This window comes from Eublepharis macularius, chromosome 11 (assembly GCF_028583425.1).
Source record: "Eublepharis macularius isolate TG4126 chromosome 11, MPM_Emac_v1.0, whole genome shotgun sequence".
Taxonomy (NCBI): domain Eukaryota; kingdom Metazoa; phylum Chordata; class Lepidosauria; order Squamata; family Eublepharidae; genus Eublepharis; species Eublepharis macularius.
This window is the reverse complement of record NC_072800.1, coordinates 16,016,199-16,034,203: the sequence shown is the minus strand read 5'-3', so window position 1 is coordinate 16,034,203 and position 18,005 is coordinate 16,016,199. Positions and strand designations below refer to the sequence as shown.

Sequence of the window (18,005 nt, the reverse complement as noted above, 5' to 3'; positions counted from 1 at the left end):
TGGTAGAAGTCAGTGGTTGAACTCAGGACCCCACAATGACATCACTTTGGGTCAGCTGGAACAAGGGGAGAGTTTTTTAAAGTCTAAATCGCCCTCGGCAAGAATGGACACATGGCCGGTGGCCCCGCCTCCTGATGTCCAGACAGAGGGGACTGCCCTCCGCGCTGCTCCAGCAGCGTGGAGGGCAATCTACACTCCCCTCTGTCTGGAGATCAGGGGGCGGGGCCACCAGCCATGTGACCATTTTCAAGAGGTTCCGGAACTCCGTTCCACCATGTTCCAGCTGAAAAAAAGCCATGAAACACCCCTTGTACTTCCCCCACCCCCACCCACACACAGAGCTTCTAGTATTCTCTACTTTACCCAGGCTTTTACCTTGAGAACACCTTCCCTTTGTGGTTTACCTCCCACTACTACCATCACCTCTGGCTTTTTGCCCCCTTTGTGTGACCTATGTATTGCTGCCTCCCTCAGCATTGCCAAAAAGTTTCTGCTGCTACCAAGGCTAGAGTGTTTGACTTAGATTTGAGAAACCCAGGTTCAAATCCACACTCTGCCATGGAAACTTACTGGGTGACTTTGAGCCAGTCACATATCCTCAACCTAACATACCACATAGGGTTGTTGTCAGGATAAAACAGAGGAGAGAGGAGAATTGTATAACCCCCTGGGGTCTTCATCGGAGAGAAAGTTAGGGTATAAATGAAGTAATAAATCAAGTAGATGCCGAAGGGTTGTTGGCTGCAGCATTATCCCCGCCCCTGATGGCCTTACGCATGACTAGTATCTTCAAGGACAAATGACAAAGGCTTTGCTTGCTTCCTTTGTAAGGAGTGCAGCCTTGGGACACCAACCAAAGAGCCAGAGGTTGATCTTGTTGGGCCCCTTCCCCTCCCACCCTATACACACACTTACAATAGACAGTCCACGTGCTTTTCAGAGTGGAGGTTCAGATTTCTATTTTTCCCGAAGTGAAAAAAAGATACACATGTCATTTAAATCCTAAGAGAGCAAGAATTCCGGTCATAGCTTTGTAGAACTAGGTCAAGCCTCGTGACAGGACGAGAACTCCTGTCCGATTTCTGGTACTTCCTGTTTCCAGCTGGGCTGCAAATAGCACAGGATCCTGTCTTTTATCACTGCCTTTTGGCAGTTTTCCTTGTGGTCACAGCCAGAATACCCTCCCCTCCACCGATGGAGATGGAGAGGAGGCTTTTTCAGAGCATATTGAAAAATTAATTTCAGCCTGCTCTTCATATCCCAGTTCATATTTTCCCACAGTACTTCAGAGGCAAGCTTCAGTATCCGCTTCATTCATACAGTTCTATGCATGGAGACGCAGAGGAAGGAAGAGAAACAGTTACTATATGTAGATCGGATAGATACACTGGGCTTTTTATTAGGGATCGGATTACCTGCTCTGAATTGGGAAACTCCTGGAGATTTGGGGGTGCTCCATGGGGAGAGACTTCAGTTTCTCCTAGACTCTATAGTCCACCATAGAATCTGAAGCTGTCATTTCCTCCAGAGGATTCAGTCTCCGTAGTCTGGAGATCAGTTGAAATTCTGGAAGAAATCCCAGTCCCACCTAGAGGTGGTAACCCTAATTAGTGAGCAATCAAACATAGAAGAAAAAGGGATGTAATAAACAGATACTGGCGGACCGCCTTTAGCTGTAAGCTGATCTGTGACTTGCTAAAATAAGCACCTCTCACTAGCCATGTATGAGTTATCCATTGGGACTAAATAGACATCCTATTTTGCTGCTACAAGGTTAACCAGGTCTCTTGCTTTGGCTGTAGACCTGCTTTGGCCCCGCCACTCTTGCTGCAGCAGCTAAATTGGGGGGGGGGGCTCAACAAATGAGGCACTTTGTTGGCATGTTGCTGTCGGGTTTTCCTGAAATTCTATGGCTTTACTTCCAGGTTTGTGCCCAGTAGATTGGCAACCCTACCGTCAACTTGAGACTGGAAATATGTGGGGGGTGGGAGCTGTCAAGGATATGGCAAGCCAAAATTCAAGCCAGGTGTGCTGCCTGGGTTGGTCACAAGTCTTTTCGTCTTGGGGATGAATTCCAATGGAGGAGAAGCAAAGCAGGGAGCTTTGTGTCATCCCTACCAGCTGACTAACAAAGAGCAAAGCTACAAGTGACTTTCTTCACATGGAGAACACTAGATTTTTCTCGCAAGGTTACCTGGGAAGTGAAGTCCGAATGGCCCTTCCCCTCTCTGTTAGAATCGCTGCCTGAACAGCCACAGGTGCCTTCTGGCTTGTCCACAGACACAGGCCATGAACATGGGCTTTGTTTACCTCTCTGCGTGTGAAGACCTCTCTCTGTGGCTGTTTAAGGCGCAAACTTCCCCCTTTCTTTGTAACCTGAAACAGTCTCTCTTCCCCAAAGCAAACAACCCAGTCCTACCTCCCAATGGCGCCCTCACCTGGATAATCCAGGTGAGCCTGATCACTTCACACACATACATTTAAGAGGCCTTTGGGCAAATGGGTGGACACTGAATACCCCTAATTTTTGCAGACCTCAGAAGCTAAGCAGAGTCGGCCTTGGTTAATAATTGGATGGGAGATCTCCCACGAAGACTAGGATTGCGGAGGCAGACAATAGCAAACCATCTCTGTTAGTCTCTTGCCCACAGGAGGTCATCATAAATCAACTCTGACTTGAGGGCACTGTCTACCACACCTCCTGATGGCAGCCATTTTGTGATTAGGCCCTGCTTCTATGGTTGCCATTTTATGAAGGGTGCCCCACAAAGTTGGGGATCCCTACTTAAGAGAGTCACTGCCAGTAACACCCTACATGTAGAAAGTAATCCCCTCAGGGAGAACGCTAGAGGCTTGCATTCCTGTTCAGTGGTTTGCTTATATATAGGAACATTCTAAAACATAACCACCTGCCTGCAGTCTGAAGTACAATTAATACCTAAGGTTGATATTCACAAGAAGCAGGTTGGTACCAGAAAATACATAGATGGGCACCACAGCACCCACAGGCAACCACACTGGAAACAGCTACTCTCAAGTGTTGCTCAGTGAAATGTATTCTAACAATTGTGAACTATAAATACGTCTTGTAACTGGAAATATCAGGGACCGAAGCCAGGAGTATCTGCATACAAAGTGTACATTCTACTACTGGGCTAAAAGTATTTGTGAATTGTCAAGGTTCATTCATTAGACTCCATGCCTGGGTAGGGATTTGGCCCTGTGCTTACTATCAACCGCATCACAGCAGCCAATCAGAGGCAATCTGTGAGGACCAGTTCTCCAGTCAACATAGGCTGTTTCCACATGTCCTTAAAGGGTCGGCCCACTCACCGAATGTTGCCCCGAATGCTGCCAGCTTTCCCCCTTCACTCAACACATCTCCGCCTTTTCTGAGAATGCACTTTCCCATGGTTCCTGAAAAGGCGCCGACAAAATGGAAGCCAAACAGCCTGCTACCATTTTGAAATTGGAGACATGAGGAATGAAGGGGGAAAGCCAGAAGCATTCGATGAGTGGACTGTCCTTTTAAGGACGTGTGGAAACGGCCTTGCTACGAGTAGTTGGAAACGTCCTTTTTTAAAGATGGATAGTATGTCAGACATTCACATTACCTGAACATTTTGTTGATCTTGCAGAACATTAAAATGTGGAATGAGTAGCAGAAAGGAATATTACCTCATGCCAGGGAAGTGCTAGCACAGGGAGCAGATGGGGAGATCGGGGGGAGAAATTCCACAGAGTATTGGGACAGCCAAGGAAATATTCTGGAAGGATAAGTCACAGCTGGAAGAATGAAGGTTACTCCTAGGAGCCAACCAAGTGTCTGAAACTTATCCCAAGCAAGCATCTAGGAGTATGAGAACAGCAGCTATTTCAAATACATATTTTATCAATAATATACCTGAATTCTAAAGACTAGAGAAGCTGAAGAAGCCAAAGCAAAGCTGGGTGAACAAAACCTACTAAACTTGAAATAAATCAAAACAGCTAAAAACACACATGCATTTAAGAGGCCTTTGGGCAACTGGGTGGACACCGAATACCCCCGATTTTTGCATAACTGAGAACAAAACACTGAAAAATGATATTTTAAAGTTATCATTCCAATATGCACCACTAGAAACCACTGGGACCATCCAAAGGAGATTTTGCACGTAGGTTTTCAAATACATTAACATGTTACAGCCCTTTGGAATGCAGTTCTGTAAAATAGGCCTCAATGGTTGGACAGCACGGACAGAGACATGATTTTTAAAGAACTCATTTCCAAGAACATAACAATGTTTCATATTTCAGTGTCTGCCAGTATTATAACTGCAATCTGTCATGAGTGAATATTAAATTTATTTGAATGCTATTTTCCATTCTCTTTCATGTACACCATGTGGCATTGTTTAGAAGTTTTGTGCCAAATTCCATTTATTCTTTCCAAACAAATCATTCTATTTATTCACTTTGACACATTGGTAAAATGCAACAAGGTTGGGGAAAAACAGAGACTGAGATCCAAAGTGCTATGCAGAAGGGCTGGGCGAAAGAGTTTGATCCAGTATAAGGGTGATATATGTCATTGTGCTTCCTGTTGGAGTCAGTGGAAGCAACTATTGGAGTGGGTTTCTAATACAACTAGAGTCACTTCTGGTGAAAATTCTACTCAAGGCTTTTTGTAAATCGAGTAGGATGCTTTAATATGAGATATACACCCAGGGTAGCAAAGCAGAGCCCGGCAACATGTGGGAGAGCTGTAGGTGGGGATACGGGGAGCTGCAATGCTGATTGCAACATCACATCACTTTCAGTTAAAAAGCCAGAAGTGACATAGTTAGCTCTAGGAATCACCAGAAACTCCATGGTGAAACAACAGAGTTTTCAGTGATTCCTAGAGCTACCCTATGTCACTTCTGGTTTGTTTGTTTTTTAATAGAAGTGATGTGACATCGCACTCAGTGCTGGGTTTTTTTACAATTTTTCTCCTGCTGCTGCTGTGAGGAGCAGCAGGAGATGGGAGAACATAGGACCCCTAAATACATATTTGAAAGTGCGATCATTGTTTCCTTGGGTTCCAATGGGAAACACACTTCTGAGTATAGCTTTCCCATCTTCCACAACCAGTTGAGGTGAAATAGTATGGGATTGTACCCTTCACTTAAGGAGCCTCTCACCCAAATTTCAACATACAAGAGAAAACATAGCCATTATATATATAATTAAAATTAACTCTTGCTAGGCAAGCATGGACAAGCATGAACTGGTGACTGACAAAGCTTTTTCTTCCTTCTCCCAGAACCATCAAGTGGCCAGTGGAAGTTTAGATTTTTTTAAAAAAAAAAAAAGAGCGTGCAAGCAAGAGAAGGGAAACCTTGTGGCCTTTCTCTGCCATCATTTGCTGGGTTCATGCATTTGATGAAGTCGTTGGCTTACGAAAAGCATGTGCCAACAAGTCACTTCTGATTTACGGTGACCTCCAACAGCCTTGCTCAGGTTTCACAAACTGAAGGCTGTGGCTTCCTTTCCAGTGTCAATCCATCACATGTTGGGTATTCCTCTTTTCCCACAGATACCCTTTTGGAATTTGCTGTGCTCTCTTTCTTGCAAAGTTTTTATCACAATTCAGCTGACTTCCCATATTCAGAGACTAGTCCGGAGAAAGTAAGTTTGACAGTAAGACACTAGCTGGGTGCCGTTTGGCACTCCTAAGCTGTTTTTGTTTTGAAACAGACACACTCCCTTACGTTCAAATGGGAAAGGGTTGTCTCCCCCGCCCCTGCCAATGGGGGAGATATATAGCAAGGAAAAGATGGGTCTATCTAGTGCTTCTACATGAAGTTACAGATCTTGAGAGACTTCAAACCCTGAATCAGCAGCCAAATCAGGAATATCCCAACCTGGAGTTGGCAACCCTAAATCTAGGTTTCTCCACTTTTGTGAATTGTGCCCCTGTAAAAAGTTCTTATTACCATGAATTTCTGCTGCCTCCATTATTATCAGTGGCAAACCGGCTTCTAATAGAAGTTGGCCCTGAAATAATTTCCTACTTTGTTTTTCCCCTCAGTTTTCATCTGTCCTCCTTAAAGGCTTGATATACCTTAAGAATCAATGTCATTCCAACATGTCTTACAGGTCCAAGTCCTGGCTCCTCCCAAAATATTGAAATAAAAATATTTATTTTGCTTTGTGTGTGTGTTCGTGCGCATGTGTGTGTGGGTGTGCGTGCATGAGTGAGGGGTGGTGGTAAATTTACAGTAATTGGAAGCATTCTGAATTTACAATTTGATTTGAATATTCAGACAGTCGTAGTCAAATTACATCATTACTCATATTTCCCAGTCTCCCTTCCTGACAGACACTTAAATCTGAGCCAAGAAATGAAATGATTATATTGGTGGTGCAAGGGAAGAGCACATTCTGCTGTCAAAGATATGATTTTATTTGCTGAAATAATGTAAAATAATAATGGCACATTCCAGCCACTGTTAAACATTTGTAAGTTCTGTTCAGGCATACGGAATAGAGGCAGCCGTGCATCTTACTCTCCTGAGGAGACTGGTGAAATTTAATGCAATTTGGGTTGTGCCCAGATTGTCTCAAATCTGAAATGTTCAGGACTGCTCTCAGCTGGTAGCATTTCAAGTTGATGCCATTCTTGCTTCCCACTTTCCTGAATGTAAGTTTACATTATTTTTTTTAACAATGAATGCTACATTGCCTGGAACCCAGGCCATTATTCAGCCAAAGTTAAAGACTTTCTGGCCCTATTGACTTCAATAACCTTACAACATGCTTATCACTACAGCTATATCCAATTTTCTGTGAATCCTGTTAATGACAGTGGGGCACCTCTGAGTAAGTGCACTGCACCTCTCAGTGAGATACTGAGCTGGGTATAATCTGCACCCTGTCTCATATAGCTACAAATGATTTCTCCTAAAAACTATATATAAGCATGAGCAGTGTTGTCCCTTCTTGGCAGATCTTTCCATAAACTTGAGAAGGCCTCAGGTTAGCAGAAAAATCACAAACCTAAAAGAAAATACATTGGGGTGGGGGGAGTTAATCACACCCAAATAGAAGCAGCTCCTGTACCTTTAAGAAAAAAATGCCCTCTGTGGTTCTCAAGTTGCTAGGCAGCCACAACAATATTGTTAGCCTTCAAACCTTGGCTTCTGTCAGAAAATGCTGGAAGGAGGGGGCAGGGCCCTTTCTCAGCTTCTTTTGGCTTTTGAGGGAAAAATCATTAGGCCCTACAGCAACTACTGGCAGGACCAGCTGCTCACTACTATCCAACAGCAGCTGCAGCATATGGTTAGAATTTCAAACTAGGTTCTGGGACACCCAGGTTTCAATCCCCACTCTGCCATAGAAGCTTACTGGGTTACCTTGGGCCAATCTCACGGTTAGCCTAATTTACCTCACAAGGTAGTTGTGTAGTGATAAAATGGAAGTAATATAAGCTGCTTTAGGTCCCCCTTGCAAAGGAAGGCAGGGGGTATATGAAGTAAATAAATAATAAATATAGCTGAAGATGTGGAACAGATAAAAAGTACGCAAGTTAGTTGGTTGGAAAGCAAGGAGGAAGCAGGGAAAGGAGATATGAGGGTTGCCAAGAGGAGGAAAAAAAGAAAATGTACAGGGAGGGGGATATAGGGGAAATTGAGATGCCTTCTGCGAGTTCTTGTGGGTTCCCTGCTGTGCAACTGGTTCAGCTACAGTTTTCTAGGGAAAAGGCTGCCAGGGGGAGAACTCATTTGCAGCTATGGAGTTGAATGTCATCAATATGCAGATGACACACAACTCTATATCTCGCTATCCAGGTCCCCAAAGGATGTAGTAGAAATCTTAGACTGCTGCCTGAAAGCTATGGTGAAATGGCTGAAAAATAACAAATTGAAATTGAACCCAGACAAGACTGAAGTGATGCTTGATGGGAAGGCAGAGATTTGAAAGACATTGTACTCCCCATATTTGATGGAGTTTTTCTGACCCTTGCAAACTTGGTTAAGAGCCTAGGAGTTATACTGGATCCAACACTACTACTAGAAAAACAAGTTAAGGCTGACACAAAAAATGCTTTCTACAATCTCACTCTAGCCTGGAGGATGGCTTCTTATCTTAACATGACCAACCTGGCCACCTGGATCCATGCTATGGAAACATCAAGGTTTGACTATTGTAATGCACTATGCATTGGTCTCCCATTTAAGTTAACTAGGAGGGTCCAATTGGTGCAAAATGCTGCAGCCCGACTATTAGCAGGAGTGAGCAGGAGTATGAACATCACTCCCATCCTATGGTCACTCCATTGGCTACCCATCAGTTACCGTTCTTAATTCAAGGTATTTGTTATTACTAGACAGGGGCACGAACAGAAAAAAAATGAACATGGTGTTCGTTGTTTGTTGCCATCCATGAATGGAAAACGAACATTGACTAACATGATCCTGTTCATGAACATGTTCATTGTTCATTGTTCGTGGGGGCCAGCAGGCTTTCCTCCAGCCATCAAGATCCCTACTGCACCTCTCACAGAAATCCTACCTGAGCAGACAGCAGGAAATGTACCAATAATAAATAATAGCTTGGCCCAGAGCCTGGCAGCAGCCCTGGAACCTGAAGGGGTAGATCCCTATCCCACTACACACAAATAAAATTCAAGCTCCAATGCACTCACCCTGTCTCTCTAACAGCAGCTGTCTCTCCCTGAAAGCCAGATCTGGGGGCCCCCCTCCCCCATGATATTTTCCTCTTGTAACAAATTTGGAGCTCCAGTCCACACTTGTAAGGAAGACCTGCTTATCAAGCTAAACTGGGCTTAGATTGGGGTTTCCAGGGCAACAGCAGGAGTTCAGACAGAGTTCAAACAATCCCTGCCTGAGTTGCCATGGAAATTGATTGCAGGTGCCAGACTGTCTGGCTTGATGAACAGCAATGAACAAGGCTTTCAATGACCACCTGTTTGTTTAGAATGGGGACTCATGAACAGCTTGTTCGTAAACAGCAGATTGGGCTGTTCGTGGGTTTTTTTAGTTTGTATTACTGTTCATGCCCATCTCTAGTTATTACACACGAAGCTCTTCAAAGCATTGGCCCAGCATACCTACAAGATTGCCTCCCTCTCTATGTCCCTCCATGGCAGCTTCACTTATCTGAACATGGTCTCTTGCAGGTGCCAGCTTGCACATGGGTGAAATCAACTGCAGCCTGTACACAGGCTTTCTGTGTTGACCCCTATCCTGTGGAACAGTCTGCCTGAGGAGGTCAGGAGAGCCCCCACTCTCCTGGCTTTCTGCAAACAATGCAAAACCGAATTATTCAAACAGGTTTTTACTCAGCTAGGAAGGTGGTATTGTAGGGAGGGGGTCTCAGATGCTTTACTAATGAGTCAGGGACCATAGACTTTACCGCTATGTTGCCTTACATATTATCTGCTGCTTTAAATATGTACTCCTATATACTACCTGCGCTTCATGCTGTCTAATGTCACTCCTAGAATAGATTATGTTCTGTTTCAGCATTTCTTCTATTCTGTATTAGATCCTTGCAAATGCTATGTCTTTGTAAACGTGTATCTATGTACCCTATGATATTGTTTATGGAAATATATAAATATATATATTAAATAAATAAATAAAAGGAAGGAAACTGGAAACAAATGTAGATAAATTTTGGTTGGCGCGTGGTTAGGATGAAAGGAAGGGGTCAGGAAAAGGGGAGAGGCTATGTCAGGGAATGGAAGAGTGAAATAGTGGGGGAGAAGAAATGAGATGCCCCCCAACAAGTCCTTGAAAGTCCCCTGCTTTTGCGTGATCTGTTTCCTAATCTGTATCTGATTTATCAGGAAAGAGTCCCCATTGTTCAGCCTTCGATTTTGGAAGAGGGCGGGAGGGTTGCCCTCTTTAGTAACCATGCATTTCTCCAAGGGAAATGGCTAGTTATAGTTGATCTTGTCACAGAAGAACCCCAATATGTTTCTGAGGGTTTCCCAGAAGACCTTTCGAAAACTACTTTCTCAAGCCATTTTTACCAAGGAAAGTTTGTAGCATTGTGACTCCAATGCAGAATGACCTAACAATAATCTTCTCCTTAGAACTGTAACAATGTCTCATCACGTAGAGAACAAATACCGAAGGAAGGCGTTATGCTAAGCCAGCCTTACAAGTGCTGTATCATCACACAGAGTTCAGATAGAATAAGATTTGCTGTATGTTGAGGCCAAACCACTTCTCGTGGCTTGGGAGATTTACATGTTTATGACAACAGACCAACATCTCACACTTCAGGAACTCTGGGATTTGGAATCAGGAGACTCATAGATGTGATGTGATTGTAGGATTAGTACTTGTAGAAATAAAAATCAGATGTTTCTGGAAATGTGCCTTACAGAACATAATTTATTGGCTACCTGTATTTAAGTGAGGCCTAGATATGACTCGTGCCTCCAGCTGAGCAACTTTTGTCATGCATGAAATGAGCATGAAGGGAGCCAGCACCAGGGAGATCTGAATTCAAATTAGGGTTGCCAACTCCAGGATCACAAGAAATCAAAAGAAAATTGAGACTTGGAAGAGCAGCTATGAGGGAATTAGAAAAGATCCTTAAAGATAAAGGCTGTTTTCACACTGCTTACCAGCCACGGAACATCGTGCTGAGCTCCCGAAATGACAGTGTCTTCCTGGCATGATTTTGCCCCAGGAAGATGCTGTCGTTCTGGGAGCTCGGCACAATGTTCTGTGGCTGGTAAGCAGTGTAAAAATGGCCAAAGATGTCTCTCTGGGAACCAAGATCAAGATAATTCAAACTATGGTATTCCCCATTACTATATATGGATGTGAAAGTTGGATGGTAGAGAAACCTGCACGGAGAAAATTGATTCATTTGAAATGTGCTGCTGGAGAAGAGTTTTGTGGATACCATGGACAGCCAAAAAGACAAATAAGTGGGTACTAGATCAAATCAAGCCTGAATTCTCTCTAGAATTCTCTCTAAATGACAAAACAGAGGTTATTGTACTTTGGTCACATCATGAGAAGACAACATTCTCTGGAAAAGTGGCAGTAGGAAAAGAGGAAGACCTAAAAAGAGATGGCTTGACTCAATAAAAGAAGCCACATCCTCCAGTTTGCAGCATCTGAGCAAGTCTGTTAATGATATGACGTTTTGGAGGTCTTTCATTCATAGGGTTGCCATAGGTTGGAGGTGACTTGATGGCACATAACACACATCCACAACTCCAAGTTGGGAAATTTCTGGAGATTTGGGGGTGGCCTGTGGAGGGCAGTATTTGGAGAGGGGAGGGACCTCAGTGGAGTATAATGCCATAGAGTCCATCATCCAAAACAGCCATTTTCTGCAGTGGAACTTATCTCTGTAGACCGGAGATCAGTTATAATTCCAGAGGATCTCCAGGCACCATTGGGAGCCTGGCAACTCTAGAATCCAAACCATCAAAGGGAAAGTAAGAAACATCAGATGGAAAGTGTTACATTTGATTTTAATGTTTTGCTTTTTAATTACTTATCTATAATTTTTTCTCTGTGATTTGGGGATCTAAAAGGGGATAAACATTCTCAGCATACAGACCCTTCTGTATTTCCACATAAAAACATTATTAATATATGCATATGATGCCATTGCATGATATGATGATGCTATATGATGAGTCCATTGCTCAATGGTGCGGGAATATACTTTTTGATACATTGCAAAACACCCTCCTATTTTGGAAGGCAAAATGAACAAAGTTAACAATGAAGCAGAAATAAATTTCTTTCCCCAAATTTTCCTCTACAAATTGTGGTGCTGAGTAATCATTAGATTTTCTCTGAATATTGACATTTTTGCTGAACATTCATTGACTATTTGATATCAGTATTTAGTGATCAATTACATTTTATTTTAAATTTTGATTTGTTACTTTGTTTCCAATACAGGATATTTATCAGCATTTCACAGACATGGTGTTGTATTTAAAGGTAATGGTAGTCCACTGTGCAAGCACCGAGTCATTACTGACCCATGGCAGGAAGTCGCATCACGACGTTTTCTTGCCAGACTTTTTATGGGGTGGTTTGCCATTGCCTTCCCCAGTCATCTACACTTTATCCCAGGAAACTGGGTACTCATTTTACTGACCTCAGAAGGATGGAAGGCTGAGTCAACCTTGAGCCGGCTACCTGAACCCAGCTTCCACCAGGATCGAACTCAGGTCATGAGCAGAGCTTAGGCTGCAGTACTGCAGCTTACCACTCTGCACCATGGGGCTCCTTGGTGTGATATTTAGTTTTTGATAAATGACATAAAATGGCTTTAGCATTTGGCAGTGTTTGATAGATGACCTGCAACAGTTATTTCAGTTGATAGGTCATAGCTTAGCAAGTTTTAATTGATTGGGAAAATCAACACAATCCAGAGATATTAACATGTAATCCTTCGTAGAATTACTCCAGTTTAAAAACACATTAAAATCAATTTGTTTAGATTGGAACAACTCTGCATATGATTGCAGAGTGGAATATTCCGATTTTGAATCAAGAACCACAGATTTGGTTTTCACATCCAAAATTTCACAGACAACATTCTGTTCTGAAGAAGGAAGCTTTGACATTTGAAAGCTTATAGCCTGGAAATTTTTATGTATGAGCTTTCAAGAGTCAAAGAGAACTTTGACTCTTGAAACCGCATACCCTAGGGATCTAGATGGTCTTTAAGGTGCTACTGGACCCAACACGCTTCTGTATGGTCAGGGTTTCATAGTGCCATCTATGACAGTCAACAAATTGCCTAGGAAGAGCACATCAAATGTTCTGATGCCGATTCTGTGCCTTAAATAGATGCTCCCAGGTTAGAGAGAAGCAAGCACTTTGGAGGACACTAGTCAAGATTTTTGCCTGATGGGACATGGGGTAAATCCCAATGCAAAGATATACTACAGACCCTCCAGAATGGAGAAGCTATAGGTAATGGGCAGTCATTAGCCTTTGCAGCTTCCAGACCTCAACTCAGACCATTGGTCCTTTTAGCACACATTTGTCCATTTCAGGGGAAGGCAACTTTTTTTGGCCCAAGGGTCACAAAAATTCTTCTATCTGTGAAGACGTTTATCTACAGGCAAAACTGTATGTAGAAGGAGGGGAAGAGAATTTATTTATTTATTTATTTATTTATTTATTTATTTATTTATTTATTTATTTATTTATTTATGTCATTTATAGTCTGCCTTTCTCACTGAGACTTTAGACAGAGTACACAGTATGTGATTAGTACAATCAGTATCAAGGACATTTCCATAAACAATGCCACAGGGTAAATAAATACAAATTTAAAAGACATAGAATTAGCAAGACTCCAATACAGAGCAGAAAAATTATGCTGAAACAGAACATAATCAATTCTAGCACTATCATTAGACAATATGGCGCACAGGTGGTACATAAGAGTACATATTTAAAGCAACAGATAATATGAAAGGCAATATAGTGATGAAGTCTACAGTTCCTAACTCATTAGCTAAGCATCTGAGACCCCATCCCTACAGTACAGCCCTCCCATTTGAGTAAAAAGCCTTTTTGAATAGTTTGGTTTGCATCATTTGCAGAAAGCCAGGAGAGTGGGGGTTCTCCTGACCTCCTCAGGCAGGTCATTCCACAGGATAGGGGCCACCACAGAGAAAGCCCATGTATGGGCTGCTGTTAATTTTACCTTGCACCTGCAGGAGACCCTGTTCAGATGAACAAAGCTGCAATGGAGGAACATAGGGAGGGAGGCAGTCCCATAGGTATGACGGATCAAAGCCATGAAGAACTTTGTATGTACTTGGCCAGACATGCTAGAAGCAAGGAAAGTCCCATCGGCACTGCCAACATCTCACAGAGTTGCTTTGGTCATGGCTAGTGACTGTGCAAGTCTGGGAAGCAATGACAGGCATAAGATATACCTGTTGTCATCTCCTGCACCACTGGCTCCAGCAGGGCTTTGTTATTCGCTCTGAGTGGGCTTTAAGTTGTCCTGAAAGGTGATATATAAATTGAATATTGTTATTATTATTATTTTATTAAATGTAAGATAAATCATGGCAAAAAGTTGGTAACTAACAAATAAGAATAATGCTTGGGAAATATTTTAAACCTGCACTGGTAGTAGACTTTTTTTTTTTTTGCATTTAGTTTGGAAAGTCTTGGAAGTGCATTTAAGCAAAAGAACAACTATCATCTTTACCAGCCATTTAAATGGACAGAGCACAAGTCTTTGTCAGGCCCAAACAATGGCCAAAGAGCAGAAATTAACATGCTGTCACTAACATGTCAGACTGTAATATTAGCTGCCTGCAAAGAACCCAGTCAAAGGACCTTCGTCAATAGATAACTGAAAGTATTCATTTCTCTGAACTGAAACACAAATGTTAAATAAAGGTAATGAGATCAGTGTACTGAGCAAATCAAAATAGTAACCTCAAAGTCCAATCACTGAGACGCACAGGTCTAAACACATTTTCTGTTCAAATAGAAACCAACAAAAGACTCCAGCTTTTTACTCTGGAATGTATTCAGTGGCATCACTAAGTCAGATTGTCCCTTTAGCCATTTATATGATGCAATTGAGGCACAATGCCATTTGAGATGTGCCCAAGTTCATAGTGCTGTAGCTTTCTGTGCCAGTTCATTAGCTCACATAATATTTATAAATGTCGAGACTTGTATACGACAATTGAGTGGCTGAAAAAAATGAAGCATAGCAATAGTACTTACTTCCTGATATGTCATTTAATAATGAAAAAGGCTTTTGATTAAGTCGAGTGGATTGTAGACAAAGACAGACCAAGGTCCAGACAAGACAGCACACACAGCTGCCAATGGAACTGGTTTCCTGTTAAGCCACAGAACTAACATACAGGAAGAAGGAGATGTGATTTATTAGATTTGATGGATTACATCTTTGTTCCAGGACAAATTCACCTTTCCTGGAACTCAGTTTCCTGGAACTGAGATGTGTTTACTCAGGATACAAATCACCTTTTCTACCTCTGTTGCATCTGACTTATTAGGGAAATGGTAAAACTGGCTGTCTAAAAATGAGTGATGGTTGTATATAAAATGGCTACTGCAAGTCCTTTTCCTCTGCTCAGCTTTGCACAGTGTTCCAAATGCCAGTCTGTTTCTTCCAATCACCCCTTTTCTCCATTTAACACAGCCAATTAATCCAATGGTTGCGAGGAATATTAGGAGGACTGCTGTTTGTTTTTATAGCCTGCTGATAAGCCAGCTACGTGCCAAGGAGAAAGGGACCCCTGTACAAAAGAGGGGAACCCAGCAAGTGTACCTTCTGACATTTACATGGCAAGCTGTTCTTATGAAAATGCCTCCCAACACAATTATTACAGGTCAGGAATCCAGTCCTTGGGATCCAATCAACATATCAGCTGCTACCATCCTTCTGATGCTTTAGTTACGAGCTGAAACCTTAACTTTGAAAGCACAAGAACCAAAGAGGAAGGTCTTCATTACTTGTCAGATGCACTCCCTCAATTTTTGCAAGTTTAAACTTTCCTGAACTACAGTCATATTTAGCAATGAGATGATTTTCCTTGCTAGTGGTTGGGTCCTGTACAGGATCAAGGAAGTTTGGTGGTAGAATCATATAGAATTGATTATTAGGGTTGCCAGATTCTCACTGGTGGTGGACAAACTCTTGGTGGCTTGCCTCTCTGAGGAAAAGGAAGCTTGCCACCCAGCAATCACCTGCCACTGAGGCAGCCCAGGAAAATGGGTGCACACTCTTCCATGCTCTGCCTTGATGATATCACTTCTGGAAGAGACATTGTTGTGTGGGGGTGAAAGTACACATGCATGCTTTGTGCCAAAGCCAATTCCTTAGGAATTGTCCCAAAACAGCATTTGGGGCCAATTCTCAGCCCTGGACCACACACATGATTCCATCCCCTTCATGTGATGCTGTCACTTTGCCTACACACAAGGATCCCCAAAGTAAATACTGCAACCCATCCTCCTCCCAATCTCCTGCTGATTACCAGGAAGACTTGGCAACCCTATCGATGTGGGAAATCTTTGTGCTTTCTTTGATCTTGCTGCATGGATACTGAGATTATCTGCAACTTTGGTGGTAGCAGAAAGTGCCTTCAAGTCATAGCTGACTTGTGGTGATCCCTGGGGTTTTCAAGGCAAGAGACTAACAGAAGTGGTTTGCCATGGCTCTCGTCTGCAACCCTGGTCTTCATTGAGGGTCTCCCATCCAACTGCTAACCAAGGCTGACCTGGCTTAGTGTCTGAGATCTCATGAGATAGGGCTTGCCTGGGCTATCCAGGTCAGGGCATCTGCAACTTTCTTAGCTGTAAATTGTGCTTGATTTGCTGACTAGAGACTTTTGGTTGGATCCAGCATGAAATCTGGACTTGCTCTAGAGCTCTTGCACAGGCAGACACACAAGGAAAAGACTGCAGAAATTGCTTGTGCTAAGTCAAAACTCTTGTATCTCCACTTTAATTTCTGCTTGCACAAGATCTTGTGCATCCAGTTTCTGAGCAGTATGATAGAGGGAGGAAAGCAGAAGATTTCACACAAGATCTTGTGCAAGAAGAAGTGCATGAAGTTGTTTTATGTTTCCACTGTCACATTGCTGGATTCAAGCTATAGGATCCCCTAACTTGTACATAAGGTTGTGTTTCAGATATGTAGCACACAGGGAAAACATGGCATTTTTTGTTTCGTTCTTTATATGTCGTCTCTCATAGTTACTCTTGATGAACAGCTCTATATAGACTGGGATGTATTTGGTTCCCAGGCATACATTCTTGTCATAATTCTTGTGCTCTGGCACTGGTATGGGAATTCCTCCTGTGATTCCACCCTTCAAATGTTTCTGCTTCAGCCTGGCTATACTGCTATAGGAAAGCAATAAACATGCTCCACCATCGAAGCATGGCCATAGCACGACTTAAATTAGAAACATTATACAGATGGAATAGTCAAGAAGTCATAACTTTTCACGGAGTAAGGCAAAAAAAGCCCTGCTGCACTGCATGTTTGAAAAGCAAAGGCTCTCCAGGACATCTTGTTGATAAAAAGTCACCTGACCCTCAAAACTAGTTAGCCATGGTCTTTAAAGGGAATGGGGTGTTAAGTGGGCAGGGTAAGTAATTAAGAAACAATTACTTGGCCCGTTTCAACATTCTGCCCTTGTAACCTATCCCCTACTATCAATGCCGTTGTCTTTGCCAACTGATCCAGGGCCATTTCCATACTATTCACCTTCTTCCAGAACACTGTGGAACATCGTGAAGAAAACGCAGAAGTTAGCGTCTTCTCGTGCGAGTTCTGTGCAAAATTTGTACGAGTTTTGCACAAAACTCACGCCAGAAGACGCTATCTTCTGCAGTTTTTTGTGATGTTCTGCAGCGTTCCGGAAGAAGGTGAGTAGTGTGGAAACGACCCAGTTGAAACAGTGGAACGTCCCATTGCATTATCTAGTTTAGAAGGACATTCATCCCTTTTATGTTGCCCCTGTTTTGTCTAAGTTCCAATGCAGGTCCGACAAATTTTATACATCACTTCTTCTCTCAGATTGTTCTAACAAAACCACCTTCAAAGTAGCTAGATTCTGTGTCTTGTCTGGTTCAATAAGGAAGCAGGTGCTCAAAAGGTTTTGTTAATCATTCTGTATGACTGCAATTAGAGTATAATGAGGCTATCTGTTTTATTGTTTGTATACAGATTTCATATCTGTGTGTATATAGACTGAGCTGTTAAGTTGATGTTAGCTGCTTTTTCATCATAAGAAAACGGTGAAATGATTTTCCTCGTTTAAATGTTATGCTGAAGTGATCCCTCCTATCAACTCCCTTCTAAATAGAAATAGAAAGGAAACTAAAATGAAACTTTTCATTTGGTGAAAGAGGGAAAATAGTTTGGAATCAAGCACTATTACATAACATCAAAAAAATCTAAGCAATAATAATCCAAAGTATACAATGTAGCACTTGAAGATCGTCTTC

At 42.4% G+C, this 18,005-nt stretch overlaps 1 long non-coding RNA gene across 2 annotated transcripts in view; it reads right to left on the bottom strand.

The window, feature by feature from the left end:
* LOC129337542 (uncharacterized) overlaps positions 1–14,859 on the bottom strand; it is a 31,443-nt gene extending 16,584 nt beyond the window's left edge. For both annotated transcript variants that reach the window (XR_008597832.1, XR_008597833.1), the window contains exons 1-2: positions 14,745–14,859; positions 13,934–14,004 (exon numbers count right to left, since the gene is read on the bottom strand). This is a non-coding gene — a long non-coding RNA (uncharacterized LOC129337542). The remainder of the gene's footprint in view (positions 1–13,933; positions 14,005–14,744) is intronic.
* Positions 14,860–18,005: the final 3,146 nt, after the last annotated feature.